This window comes from Protopterus annectens, chromosome 6.part0, assembly GCF_019279795.1.
Source record: "Protopterus annectens isolate FY-2018-M chromosome 6.part0, PAN1.0, whole genome shotgun sequence".
NCBI lineage: Eukaryota > Metazoa > Chordata > Ceratodontiformes > Protopteridae > Protopterus > Protopterus annectens.
In genome coordinates this window covers 837812020-837827604 of record NC_056737.1, presented here as the reverse complement: position 1 = coordinate 837827604, position 15585 = coordinate 837812020, and positions in this window count along the sequence as shown.

Sequence of the window (15585 nt, the reverse complement as noted above, 5' to 3'; positions counted from 1 at the left end):
TTTCACACGTGTATAAATTTCCCTTACAAAAGCCAAAAAAGCGGTACAACTCGCTTGTAATTTATAAAATGTTTCACAAGATTACAGCTAACAAAACAGTGGCACAGAGGCAGGAAATCTGACTGAGCTACCAGCAACCTGATTTCAGGAACAGTCTGGGATCACTGGTAAGATCTGCAGGGAGGTTTTTATTTATTTATTTACATTTGTTAACCGGGAGAGTATGACTGGACACAGGTCCGTTTTCAGCGGAGGCCCAAGGAGAAAAGCTCCACATTAAGTATTTGCATTATACAGTTAAAAAAACATAGCATTTAAATATAGACATTAGTCCAGTTAAGGACGCAAGACAAGAAGAAAACAGATGTAAAACAGCTGTAGAGCATAGTACAATTTTAAAATATGGTGACATACTAAACATGGTTAAAATGTAGTTGAGATTCATCAGTGAACAATTGATACAAACTGTTTTTGAGGTACATAACAGCCATTAGCAGTTGGTGCTACAAGAAGTTAGTATTATGTGATAGGTAGCTGGGAACATTAGTAGCCAAGCTTGCCAAGAGTAGGCTGTTGAATAGGGGCTGAGAGAGGTAGTGGGTTGGGGGAGTGGATGGTATTAGAGGGGGGGGTTGCAAGGGCATATCTGGCAAGTTTTGAAGTGTGATTTTAGTAAGGATTTAAAGTGGGTGCAAGAAGTTACAGAGGTAATTGAGGATGGGAGGGAGTTCCAGAGTTTGGCTATAGTGCAGGAGAATAAAGCTTCTCCAGCAGAGTTAATGGCTCTTGTGACCTGTAGGAGGTTTTTGTGGCTGAATCTTAGTGGTCTTGTGGTTATGTAGGGTTGGTGTAGGTTCTGGAGGGATGGGACTTTTAGTGGTTGGTTTATTAGTTTGTGGACGAGTGTGAGTTGGTACCACTGAAGGAGGTGGGGGAGCTCTAGCCAGCCCAGTTCTGCTAGTGAGAGATGGTGGTGAGTACGGTAGGAAGCCCCTGTGGCGAATTTGGCGATTTTGTTGTAGCAGGTTTTGAGCTTATTTAGATCACATTGTCTAAGGTTAGTAAATACTGGTGAGGCATAGAGTAGGGTAGAGATAAGATGAGAATTTGCTACTGAAATTTTAGCTGCTTTGGTAAGTAGTTATTGATTTCTATACAATGCTCCTAGTTTTTTGTGCACTTTTTTAATGGTCATGGAAATGTGAATGTCAAAGTTCAGTTTATTGTCTATTCCTACGCCTAGTAATTTGGTGTGTTCTGTAGGATGGATGGTGGTGTCTTTTGCTGTGATGTTAAAGTAAGAGCTGTCTAGGGTACGTTTGGTGGGTTGGAAGATTAGTAATTTTGTTTTGTTTGGGTCGAGTATTAGTTGGGCATCGGATAACCGGGTTTCAATAGAAGAAAATGCTTCATGTGACTTTTTGCAGTTAGAGTGAAATGGCCAGTGGTCAGCTTTCCTATTCTGTAGGGTAAGTTCAGTGGGGAAAAGAGTTGCTGGCTGAGACCAGGAATCTTGTAAACAGTCCGAATAACAAGAGGAGTGGCTGGACATGACATAATTGCACGTGCTAATAACCCCAGGCTAGTAATCCTCAGTCTGTCTGCATGTGGAAGCATCCAGTAACGTATGCCATATCTTGCTTGTAGGATCCTTGCTTACTGTGTGCTCTTAAGATGTACTGCGAGGTTGTCTTCCCAGCAGTAGGGTTACCTCAAGGGGATGCTTGTTGAGTGGTTTTGGTGAATCCTGAGTGTATATGCTCAGTGACTTGGGAAAGTCATTGGACTGCATGTGCCAGATTCACTAGTAGTTAGTTCATAAGCTGGCCATCAAAAGCGTTTGTTCATTATTATCCATGCGTTAGTGGCTGAAGATTTCTTGAAGATGAGGAGAAGAGCAACATCATATTGTAAGGCATTATTTGAAAAAAAGCACCACTGTCTGAAAAACAGAATCAGCTTAGAATTGCTGGGCCGTGCCTTGACAGTTAAGGGTATAGCAATTGATAAAACAAATGCTAACTATGTGATGCAAGGACAGTAGTGCATGGAAGGGCTTGAATGACGCAAATCTAGTCTAAGTGATTTAGGCTGAAAAGTGTAATGTTTGCTAAACATGCAGAATACAAAAGTCACTGTTGCAGTGTTACACTCACCCCTCTGCTGTCTTAAACATACAGACTGCAAGATTGCTGTGTCTTGGAGAAAAATGAATTCTTCAAAATATGGCAGTCTGGATTTTTAAAGGCAGATCAGATTGCTTATTTGTAATCGGCATACAAGACTGCTGATTCCAGGTAACTTAAGTTTAGCCTAGCATCTGCATAGAAAATCAAGACGTTGTATAAAACAATTTCAGTGTATGCCTAAAGAGGACTGGCATTTTTTGTCAACACTTGGATTGCCATTTTTACCTTTCTTAACGCAAGATGTTTGAGTCACCTTTTGACATGATAGTATTAATTTTCGTATACCCCTTCATGATCAAGGGATTCTTTCACATTAAATGGGTACCCTAGAAGCACATTACTTCAAGGGCCCACTTAAGAACTACTCCTCCCTGACTGGTTCACAGTCATCTGTGATCTCATTAGAAATTGATTACATGTATAGATCGCAATCATAGGACTACATACATGTCTGCTTACCTCACAAGACCTTAACATAGAAAAAGTTTTAAAATAGGAGAATAAGTCTAAGATGACTTCCCTGCTTAGTTTAGCAGAAGCATATCAGTATCAAGTGGGAATGGAAATCAAACCAGAAGTAGATCAGGCAGCAACTGAATGTGCCAAAAAATGAAAGAATATAAGGTGAAGGATCAGATGTGAAGGCAAAAAATGTGGAAAATGCATAAATATCGATACAAGTACAGAACTCTTGGAACAGCTTCATGTTGGTCAGGATTGAAGACAGGAATGGTTAAGGAGAGAGAAATTTTAAACCACAAGACAAAAAGTTAATATTGGTGGCCCAAGATAGTGGATTACCTACACGTTGGTTTACAAAGTCCATTGAATATGTGGGAGAAACAGACAAATGTAGGTTTTGTAAAAATTGGAAACAGTTACACATCTTGTTGCTGTTTGTGGTATACTAATGGCAGAAGAACTGTATACTGAAAGGCATAATATGGCAGGACTGTTGTACTGGGGATTGTGCAAACATTATAATATTGAAGTAGCTGAAAAAATATTGGAAACATGAGCCACAAAGCATTATAGAAAATTAAGTTCATATTACATGGGATCACCAGTTACCAACAGTTAAAATGCAGATGTGAGAAAACCAGATGTAGTAGTCTGTGAAAAGAAAACACAAGTAGCAATGATCATTGAAATTGCTGCACCCAGTGACTACACTGCCTTATGTACAGAGAGAGAAAGTCATAAAATACCAGGATTTGCAGGCAGAAACACGGGCAGTGTGGAAGGAGGATACACAAACAGTTCCGATAGTAGTAGGAGCAATGGGTCTTATCCAAGTACGACCGTAAATTCTTTTTTTATATATTACAGATACGTGTAACTCTATGAATTGCAGGAGGAGTCAGTACTGGGCACATTGCAGGTGCTGTGAGGAGCACTTCTGGCTAACATCAGAGATTGAAACAATACTAATTTCATGAACATTAATCATACTTTGACTTAGGAATGGGGTCCATTCCAGTCATGGCATTAGAAACCCAAAAGACTTGCAGAAATTAAAAATAGAGATATTGTGGGGAGAAAAATTACAAAAAAAAAAGCCAGCACCCTGCATTCATGGGATAGAGTGCTTACACAAGTACACCCTACATTGATCAGTTACATTGCAGTGACCATAAAACAGTGGCAAACCACTTTGCAGCTAAACCTGTTGTAAAGTACAAGTTATTATCCCAGGGATAAAAATTCAAAAGGGGATATTCCAGAGTGACTATATCACCACTGCTCTTTTGTCTTGCCCTTAACCTATTAAGCTGTCTACTTAACAGATTAGGTCATGGCTACAATTTGGCTCTCAGACAACAACAAAGTGTAAAGACATCCGATCATCTTTGTGTGGATGATTTAAAACTGCTTAGTTCTTCAGATGAGCTGAATGCATAACTACAAGTGGTCAACATTTTTTCAGATTATCAAAGAATGTTATTTGGTCTTCATAAGTATGCAAAAGCAACATTTAAAGCAGGAAAGCTGCAGCACCAAGAAAATGACAGTCTGGGACAGGAATGTGATATAAAGGAACTTGAGCAGGAGGCAATGCACAAGTATTTGGGAATTGATGAAGGCTTGACAAACATACAGATGCGAAGAAAACTCTGTAAGGAATATCTTGGAAGACTAAAACTAATACTGAATGAAAACGGCCCTGACATCTAGGAATAAAGTCCAATCTATAAACCAATTTGCTCTTCCTGTTCTTAGTTTTGGGGTAATTGACCCCCAAAGGTTATTGGATTATTTGGACAAGAAAAGAAGAAAAATGCTTCATGCTCATTAAATGATGCATAAAATCAAAGTATACCAAGATTATGTATTCCGTGTTCTGAAGGAGGTATGGGCCTCTTTGACATCGATTACATGTATAGATCTGCAGTTGTAGACCTGCATATTTATCTCCTGACCTTACCAGATCAAAGGTTGTGAAAACATGAAGACGACAAATCTGAGATTACTTCCCTGCTTAGTTTAGCAGATGCTTTTTGGGTAGACAAGAAATGTGGAAGAGGCATATAAATATAGTTGCAAGTACAGTCAACTGCTGGAACAACCCAAGGTCTATCAGGATCTGATGCAAAAATGGTTAAGAAGAGGTGAATTTAAACCAAAAAGGTTGATATTGGTGGCGTGGGGTACTGGACATTGGTTTACAAAGTCTATAACTAACAAATTCAGGTTCCGTAAAACAGAAGTGGAAACAGTCTCATATCTTGTTGCTGGGTGTGATACACTAATGGCAGAGGGCCTGTATTCTAAAAGGCAGAATAAAGTGACAATACTGTTTCATTGGGGATTGTACAAACTTTACAATATTGAAGTAGCTGTGAAGCACTGGAAACGTGAGCCACAAGGCATTATAGAAAATCTTCATGTCTCGTAGGATTATCCATTACCAAAATTAAAAAAAATGGATGTGAGAAAACCGGATATAGTACTCTATGAAAAGAAGGCAAAAGGTAGCATTGATCATTGAAATTGCTATGCCCAGTGATAGTGTCTTATGTATAGAGAGAGAGACTGTCATAAAATACCAAGTTTTGCAGGCAGAAACGAAAGCATTTTGGAAAGAGGAATACCCATACATTCCAATAGTAGTAGGAGCAATGCGTCGCACAAAAAATAATTTACAGTCTTATTTAGATATGCTACTGATGTGTCTACTTGAAATTAACGAAAACCCACTTACCCGAAAAAGAAATCACAGAGATGTCTGAAACCTGATTTTACGAACGACCATATTGGTCCTTCAATATTCTCAGATTGGTCCATATTGGTACTACTGTCTGTTTTAACTGTGGAGCTTTTCTCTCCAGGCCTCTGCTGAAAATGGACCTGCGTCCGGCTGGAGACTCCCAGTCAACAAATATAAATAAAATAAATAAATAAATATTGCTGGAATTTTTCTCAAGGTAAGCATCTAGTTGACCAACATGGGTAAATTTGTCCTTTTCCTCACTGTAGTGTGATCTTGGAGTTGGTATATTTAGTTAGGAGGAGTGTGAGGGGTGTAGCCCCCTTCACCTGAGTGGGTGTGAGATAGCGCAGTCTTCTTGAAATGTTGGTCAGCTGGATGTGTACCCTGAGAAAAGTTTAGTCAATATGGTGGTTCATTAAAATCAGGTTTTGTCCATCTCGTCTCAACAATTTTTGTCTTCGAATAAGTGGGTTTTTGTTAATTTGAATTAGACCTGCTACTGATGTATGTAACTCCGTATGAATTGCAGGAGTCATCACTTCTGGGTACATTGGAGGTGCTATGAAGAACACTTTTTTGGCTAATGTCAAATTGAAACACTACTAATTTCACAAACTTTAATCATACTTTGACTTAGGAATGGGGTCAATTCTCATCTTGGTATTAGAAACCCAAAAGCCTTGGAGAAATTAAACCTAGAGTAGGATGTATCCTGGCAAGAATTAGATGACCGACTAGTCTTCAAAGCTTTTGTCTCCTCCTTTGCACCCTGTACATCCTCCTCTAATATAAGAGAACAAACTGATGTAACAGGGACAAATGGGCACAAAAAGTCAGAACTTTCTTGCCATATAGTGTGCCTAAATAGGTTTCTTGTCAGCTTAGTGTCATGAGTCTGGCAGTCAGCTTCAACTATAAAATTGAGCAAATAAGTATCGCTTTTGGAGAACCACTCTTTTTTCTGAAGACAAGTTTATTCACATTTTATGTCTCAGGAAGAGTAAATGGTTGTGTGGTAGACAGATTTCCTCCAAGGTCCCCATTTCTCTTGTGTTTTTGATTATGGTATCAACACAATACCAGGATGTGTTATTTGCCCTTTGTTTACTCCCAAGACCTTATGTAGTTGCGACATTTGACCATAACTGAGTCTCTTTTGGTGCCTCCCTCTGAGGTGGGGGGGGGGGGTACTGAAAGAGGTACCTGACAAATACTGGGGTTTTTTGGGCCTGGGTCTGAAATCTCTGCTGAATCACTTTTATAGCCCTTGGACCTTCAGTCTATTTCTCCTGGTCCATGTAATGTTTCTTCTCAGGAAATTATGGCCCATGATTTAAACATATTCATTCAAACAATACATTATTGGTCAGCTTAGAAAGGGAGAACTTAGCATCAGTCAGGCCTTTAGGTGCCCCCTCTAAAGCCTTAAGGCTGCAAATGACTTTAGGCTTTTCCCGGTTAGGGGTCGTCACAGGAGAACTCCAGTCTGCTCGTGATTGGCAGTGGATTATTATGGTGCTGAGTTGCCAGCCTGACACTTAACCTTCAACAAAGGCATGCCCATTCACGCTCGCACCTACTTGCATGTCTTTAATGTCACTCAACCGCGAGGAGGACATGCAGATTCCACACAGAAGGTGCTTCAGCCGAGAATCAAAAGCAGAACCTCTTGCTGTGAAGCGACAGCGCTAACCGCTGCATAAGGCCTTAAGGCTAACAACTGCAAAAAAAAAAAAAAAAACACAAAACCATGCATCACTTCCTTTTACTTCGAAAACTGGTATTTTGCCTGTAGGCCAGTTCATGGCATTCCCCATCTCTTTAGACTTCACTTCCAGTTTCTACACCAATTAAGAGAAAGAGATCCCTTGTTACTCTGATAGAGAGGTTCTTTCTGAATCAGATATTGAGGACTTAAATTACACTACTTAATTATGTAGTTTTCTCTGCGATTCTGAATCAGAAGATAGCATCTTCTCAGACTTCCCTAATTAGAAAATTTCTTTTGGGGGTAAACTTTAAAAAAATGAAGGAATATAGCGAAGCATCAAAAGCTTAGAAAATATTCTATGAATTTGGTATAGATTCTCCTAAACCAGTAACCATTCCCCCAATTTTAGGGGCCTTAGATGATGCATTTGTTTTGGTCCTGTTTCCCCTTGCTTTCAACCTCCTGCCCTAAACGGCCTGACAAATTTTACAGGGTGCCTGGTGCACTCACACCTTTATCAAAATCCTGTTGCAGACCCTGCTGTTATTTCTATGAATGGGACAAAATTTCTAAGGCCTTTTCGGCTACTAACCCTCTCCCAAATGACAAAGATTAGTTCCTTTGATAGATTTTGGGGAGAAAAATCTGTACATCCTCTGATGACCTTTAGCTTTCAGAGCTATTAATTGCCAGGCACATGTCCAAGTATATTTTAGCAATTTTTGCTTCCTTGCTGCAAACCATAGCTTCACTTTCTAACTCTTGACAGTATTTTGTGTTAGAAGCGTTAAACTCTGCTTCACATGTCACTGAGCATAGTATTAAGTGTGCTTTTGATGCTGCGTCCAGGGCTGCTGCTATTTGGTACTGTAATATGTAGAACTGTATAGATAAAATTACTGAATTTCCATGGTAATGCTAAGATGCTTAATGCTTTTTTTGATAGAGACCTTTTATTTACGAAGTCTTCAGCAGAAGTATTAAAGAAACTGGAAGAAAGGAGTAAATCAAGTCAAACAACTTTGTCTGCTTTTCTTTAAGAGAAAGAATTCTCTCTCTCGTCATTTTTTTCCAAACACACTTAAAGCTCTATGCAAAAGTGAGTTAGGCAGTAATATAAGAAATGCCAGGGATATTCAAAAAGAAAAAAATGTATCCCAATGATTCTTTCTTAAAGCCCATAGACTTGCCTATGCCTTTTCCTCCCCACCTCTCCAATTCTTCCCAATTTGCTGCCAATCTCTCAGGCTACCTTCATTTCCTGAAAATAACTTCAGATGCCTTGTTTCTTAAATTAAAAAAAAAAAAAAAATCAAAGTTGGTTACAGAATTCAGTGGGCATCCATTCCATCTCAATCAGGGATCCCTCATCTGCCAAAACAAAAAATCCATCTATTTCCTCAAGATATCCTTCCATGTCACTTTTGCATTATTCACTGCAATAAGATCCCCTGCCAAGGCCAGCCCGACGTCTGGCCTGTATACTAAAACCTTTAGGTTGCATTAAGGTATGCCATATGTCACATGTATGTTCTTCATGTAGCATAGGACATAAAGGTGATGTCTGGATGTACAATCCTCAGAACATCTTTGCCGCCAGTCCCAGCACTGTTTTTTGATATTCTGTATGAATGCCCTTTCCGTTGTTGGTTCACCAAGCTTTTGCAGGCAAGTGCCCCATTGGGGGTTCTTTATTTTTTTTTAATACTTTCTTTTTTTGTTGCTTGTGGTGGTTTGTCATCCAAGAAGGGTAACTGCCAATGTGGGAGACAGATTCCCTATAAGAACTGCCACAGACAGTGTCCATTTTGCCTTGGCACCTCACACAACCATATATCCTGTTTAATCTGTCAGGCCTTTGTACCTAAAACCCTTCATAATGGACTTTCTTTTTTGGTGCTTTATCTTTTAAACCAGCGTCTTAAGCGTCTCATAAAAAACACTGTGGAGGGAGCTTCCTGCTCAGAGGGACAGCTGTCAAGGAAGAAGGTGGCCAAGAAGCCTAATCTGGTATCTTCTGCTGTTCAGCCTTCACTGGACTTCTCTCCAGAGGCGAGTGAATACCTGGAGGTTTGCCCGGTTTTGCCACTGGATTCCTGTGCCACGAAGGAGTTGGAAGTCTGCAGGGATCCGACTTTAAGCATGTCCGAGAAGGCATTGCAGACTTCCGTTTTGGATGTTCAGGGGAAACCATGGCTGATTATCTCCTAGGGGCCTAGGGGTATTCTTCAAATTGTAGTCTGAGAAGTCATCCCTACTCCCTACTACTGTCATTGAATGCTGTTCTGGGTCAGAGCTTTTCAAATTTTATAAGGTGGACATCCCTTTGAAGAAAAAAGCAAACCACAAAACATATTACTCCTGTTCCTAAGCATCCACAGAGCGAGAATGGCAGTAGTGCTTTGGCACTGAAACCTCCTCAGGGAGTTTTGGTTCCAGCCCCCCACCCCCAGGTCCTCTCCTCCCTTAAAAAGACCCAAGGAGCTAGATTTTTCTGAAGAGGAGTTGGATTCCAATGAGAAATCACTTGCTTAGTCAGGTTCCTTCTCTTCTGGATTATGGATCAGAAGAAGAGGAATATACTAGTCCTGATATTCCCTTTGAAGAGATTTATTTTGAGGACATGGTCACCAGGATGATGGAGTTCATTAAATACCATTGTGCTCGGGTTTCTGAGGTAAAAAAGGGGTATTATGAGTTGTTGCAGATGGATTCTCCTAGACGTTCAGTTGCTGTTCCTGTTTTGGCTGCCCTGTTGGATGCATTTTCCAATGCTTCTAGGGCTCCAGACTCAGCCCCCTGCTGCCAAGAAACCTGATGGATTCTGTAGGGTGCCTGAGGACTGTAACTTTTTGTAGAAGTGTACCCTGCTAACCCCTTGCTGGTGTATGTACCTTCTGACAAGCCCTCTCAATTGCTTCCTTCTCCCAAGTTACTGCCCTCTGAAAAAGATAACAGGACCATGAAAAGGCTAGGCAAAGTTTATACCTCCGCTACCTTGGCCTTTAGGGCTGTTAATTGTCAGACCCATATGTCCAGGTATTTGTTGGCTGTCCTATCCCAGGCCTGTCATATTATTTCTGATCTTCCAGACTCTGAAGGTAAAACTTCTGCCTTTCCCTGTTAGGACCACCCCCCCCCCCCAGGTGGCTCATCATTTCATCAAGCATAGTTATGATGCAGCAGATGCTTCTTCTAGGCCTGGTGCTTTTGGGTCAGTGATGAGGTATTCTTGGCTTCGACTTCAACCTTTGCCTGGTATTAAAGCTAAATTGATGGATACTCCTTTAGATAATTAACACTTGTTTGGCAAGGCTGCTGCTGATTTGTCCTTCAGGATAAGGGCAAGGCTTTACAGGAACTTAAGCATGTGTTTTCCTCCTGTGCCTACATTTCAGAGAAACTACTCCAGTAAGCCAGCCTTTGTTCACAGGCAGTCTTGCCCTCCTCCCAGGGGTAAAAATGGTGGCAAGGCTGTGAAGGCTACTCAAACTTTGGTTGCTCAGAAGTCTCCTTTTCCAGGTAAACCAGATGCTGTCTGATTATCTTATTCATCTCAGCCACTTTCCTCCCTCTCTTCACCTATCATTCTCTTACTATTTGCCTAAAGATTACTCAGGATTCCTGGGGTCTTTCCATTGCCCACCAGGGGTGTTTTGTGGTCTGGAAATCTCTTCCCCTTTCATGGGAATTCCTCTGCCCCCTCAGGAAAGCTATCTTCCTTTCCAGGGGTGCTTCAAAATCTTTAGACTCAAGGTACTGTTCAAGAGGCACCTGTGTCCAAAGAGGGAGGGGGATTTGCTCCAGGATTTTCTAGTGCCCAGGTAAGGGGGTAACTGGAGACCAATTCTAAACCTCTTTCATCTAAACACTTTTCTGAAGATGTCCTCCTTTCAAATGTCTCTTCAGACTATGTTCCTTCACCTGCTTCCTCAGGCTTTTATATTTCTGGATATCGAGGATTCTTATCTGCATATCTCTATTCATCCCCTTTTCAGGATGTTTTTATGTTTCTCTGTTGCTTCCTGGCATTTTCAGTTCTCTGCTTTGCTGTTTGGCCTTTCTACTGCCCCAAGGGTATTCACCAAATGCTTTGCTTCTGTGATTGCTTTTTGCAGGATTCAGAGGATCCAAGTATTGCCTTACTTGGGCAACCTATTTCAGGCATCATGTCCAGTGATACTGTTGCAAAATCTTCGTTTTGCCATTTCTCTTCTGCAAATCCTGGGATTCACAAACTTCAAAAAGTCTAACTTCTAGTCAAGACCATGTTTTTCTGGGGTACAGGATGCAGACTGTGTATGTGCTGGCATCCCTGCCTCCTTTCAGGGCCTTGACACTCCTTTACTTTTTTCAAATTATTCTTCTTCTGGCCTCTATAACAGCCAGGGAATTTCTGAGACCTTTGGGGTTCATGGCATCTACCATCTCTGCCTCCTCTGGCCACATGAGAGAGTTTCAGTGGTTTCTGAAGTCAGTTTGGCTTCAACATGTGCATCCAGTAGAATTTGTAGTTCCTCTTCTCCCTTATCTCAAGAAGGAACTTCACTAGTGGATCCAGCAGCTATGTCTTCATCCCCCTCTTTCCCCTCAGGAGCTGTTCTCTGATGTTTCAGACATGGAATGGGGAGCAGCTTTTGGCTCCATAAAAGTGCAGGGGGTGGTGTTGCTTCTTCAACAGAGAGCACATCAGTGTCACAGATGATAGCTCTTCATTGGCACTTCAAGCTTTTCATACTTTTTCTCCCCATGACCTTTCAAGGTATTTACAGACAATACCACAATGATGTATGTAAACAAATGGGGGGGGGGATCTCATCTTTGCTGATTGGCACGCCTAGTGTGGGATCTTGCTACACAGTTTCAGGTGATGCTTTAGGCAGTTTTCATCAGGTCAAAACATTGTGGAAGACACTTTAATCAGGTCCTTAACTCAATCCCATGAGAGGATGCTTCACAGGGATGCATTTCTGAACATTGCCCACCAGTGGGATACTCCTCAGATCTTTTTGCCTTTCCTCTGTGCAGCTTCTCCTATTTTGTGCGAGAGGCCTAGGTCCTCTTGTTCGGAAGGTAGATGCCCTATGTTTTTCTTGGAAGGGGATGTTTCTGTACCCTTTCCCTCCCCTTCATCTCATTCTAAAAGTCCTATTCCGAATTCAACAGAATGCTCCCAAAATGTTATCGGTGACTCCTTTTTGTCTGAGACAGCATTGGTTCCCTCTTCTGCATTTAGCTAAGGTCAGTTATCACAAGTTACCTCACAGGGTGGATCTACTCACACAGGATAAGGGATCTCTCTTCTGTCCCCGGGGGTGATGGGATTCAGATTCCACAGCTTTTTCTGAGAATGTGCTTAACCTCCTGCAGGAGGTCAGGAAACCCAATACTAGGAAGTCCTATTTATCCAAATGGAGGAGGTTTTCTGTGTGGTATCTTTCTTGTAAACTGGGTCCACTTTTTTGTGGATGTTCCTTTGGTTCTCATCTGTGTGACTTGCTCAGTACTGGATTGGCTTACTCTTCTTTAAAAGCTCATTTATCAGCTATGTCTGCTTGTCTGTCTTTATCTTCTCCTTTAGCTTCTAGATTTAAAGCTAAACAGTTCCTTAAAGGCGGCCTTTATATTAGGCCTCCCAGGAAGCCTGTTCCTCCTCTCTGGGATCTTAATTTTGTTTTGGAAAAATTGACTCGGGCTCCTTTTGAGCCTTCAGCTTCCTTGCAACATTGTTCTTGGAAGAGTGTACTTTTGTTATCCTGTACTTCTGCCAGACAGGTGTCTGAGCTTGAAGCTCTTATGGCTTGCCCTCCTTTTTTTGGTGTTTCATAAGGATAGGGTGTTTTTGCATACTAATCCTTTTATGCCCAGGGTGGTGAATGAGTTGTCCCTTAGTCTATTCATTTACCCACTTTCTTCCCTTCTCTGCAATCTGCCAGTGAGAAGGTGCTACATATGTTGGATGTGCATAGACAACTCAGATTTTATTTGAATAATTTATTTTATTTAACATTGTTTACCAAAAAAGTCCTACTTGGACAGAGATCATAATCACAGAGGCCTGGGGAGAAATGCTCCAAGCAAGTCTTTAGAATGTGGGAAGAAACTGGAGCACCCAGAGAAAACCCGCGCAAATGCAGGGAAGACATGCAGACTCTGCACAGAAGGTGCCTCAGCTGGAAATTGAACTGGAGAACATCTTGCTGTGAGGCGACAGTGCTAACAGCTGCACCACTGCACAGTCAAAAAGACTAAGACCGGTAGGAAATCTGATCAGCTCTTTTTTTTCATCCTAGGTCCTTAGGATTAGCTGTAGCCAAGCAAACTGTTTCTTCTTGGATCTCAAAAGCTAGCTATTTTTGTTATTCCTGAAATGGTAAGTGCCTTCCTTGTTCTGTTGAGGCTCATTCTACTACAGCTGTGGCTTCTTCTGGTGCGTTTTTCAAGAGATTGGATACTACCTCTTTTCTTGAGGCAGCTACCTGGACTTTTGTGCATACATTTGCCAAGCACAACAAGTTGGATGCAATCTCCAGTGCTAAAGCTGGTTTTGCTAGGGTCATCCTTCATGGCTTCCTAGAGGGTTCTGCTGGTCCTTCCTTCCAAGGTTCTTCCTGAGCTTTGGCACATTCCCTATTGTAGTGAGTACTGCAACCGTGAAATGGAAGGACATAGTACAGTTGTGTAAAATCTTAACATAACAGTAGAGGTCCTTCTCTTCACTGTTTTCACTCCCTCACTCTGCCCTGATCCATTTTTCTTGTGGATGTACTGAATACCTCTCTATTCCTTGGACTGGCATTCCTGCTGGGGCGCTCAGTTCTGAGGATGGCAGATCCAGACATCACCTTTATGCCCTACGCTACACAAGGAGCACATATGTGTGATGTACAGCATACCTTAATGCAACCTAAAGGCTTTGGTATACTGGCTGGATGTTGGGACACCCTTGACAAGGGATCTCTTATTGTAATGAATACTGCAACAGTGAAGAGTAGGAAATCTACCATTATGGTAAGATTTTTCACAACTCTACTTTTGTCAGATTTTATACCAGAGTGAAATGCAACCAGTGCCTCGATCCCAAAAAGGCAATGGCTTTTATTCAAAAATGTTCATGGTTTTCAAAAAGGAAGGCATACAGTGAGCAGTGTTGGACTTTTCAAAGTTGAACATTCATTTCAGTCCAAAATTCAAGATACTTACTTTACAAACTTTCCCCTTTTTGTTTCTCCAAGGCTTTTCTAGGAGTCTTTGGACTCGAGTCCTACTTGCAGATCCCAGTCTACAAAATACACACACATTTCCAATGATTCCGTGCCTTGGGATTCCACTTTCAGTTTACAGTTTTTTCTTTTGGTGTTTCCTATGCTCCAAGAATTTTCGCAAATGTTTTGCAGACTCCAAGGCCTCCATATTTTAGATAATTGCATCATCATCTTTTTGTGCTCACTTTCTAAAATGGCCCATCAGAGCATAACCCATGCAAGAGAGTGATTCATGTCATCCTAATAGTTTCATTGGTCAGTCTGCACATGAAAATCCAGTGAATTCTCAAATCTCTTTTGATGCAGCAGCTTCATCCCATGCCCCCATCCCTTTCCAGTGAGTCCTATAGCTCTAAAGACCAAGACAGACTTGCTTAAGATGCTTCTGATGACTCCCTTTTAGTCCAGACTACATTGGTTCTCCCTTGTCGTGCCTTGGGCAAAAAAGCTTCACCCAGATTGGATCTTTTCACTCTTGGACAAGGTATCCTTGATAACACCAGTATTCAGAATTTCAGTCTAGCAGTTTGGGTGATAGTTTGTTTGCATTTAGGCACCTTTTCTTTTCCAGGGTGTGCAGCAGGTACTAAACGCAGATAAAGAAATACTACTCGGAAATCATACTGAGCAAAATGGAAAATATTTTCTAGCTGGTTCTATTAAACAGAATGAGATTCATCCCAAGTGTGGGCTCCATTGGTGCAACTACATGATTCACTGTTTTCTGATCTAGGGTGCACTTAACAGTTTCATTTTTTTGTCTATTTCTGCTAGTCTGCCTTTGGGGATCCCCCTTTCTTTATCTCAAGTTAAATTTTGAAAGGGGTTTTGCAAATTAGGCTGTTGCATAAAGATGGTTTACCTCCTTGAGAGCTTAATTTTGTTTTGGAGGAGTTTATTCTCCTTTGAATCTATTGATAGTGCTCCTTTTCTGTAAAATTTCTAACATGGAAGACATCTGTGCTTATTGTTCCAACTTATGTTAGATGAGTGTCTAAATTGCAGGCCCTTACTACCTGCAAGTTTTTTTCTTGATTGTGTGAGTCTTTGAACCAGCCCATATTTTGTTATAGGTTGCCACTAAGTTTACTTTGAACCAGGCCATTCATCCCCTTGTGTTTTATCCTGAACCCAAAAACAGACTGAGGATTCTGCATAACTTAGATTTTTTTGTTTGAGTCCGAATAAAAGTATTTAAAAAGTTAATTT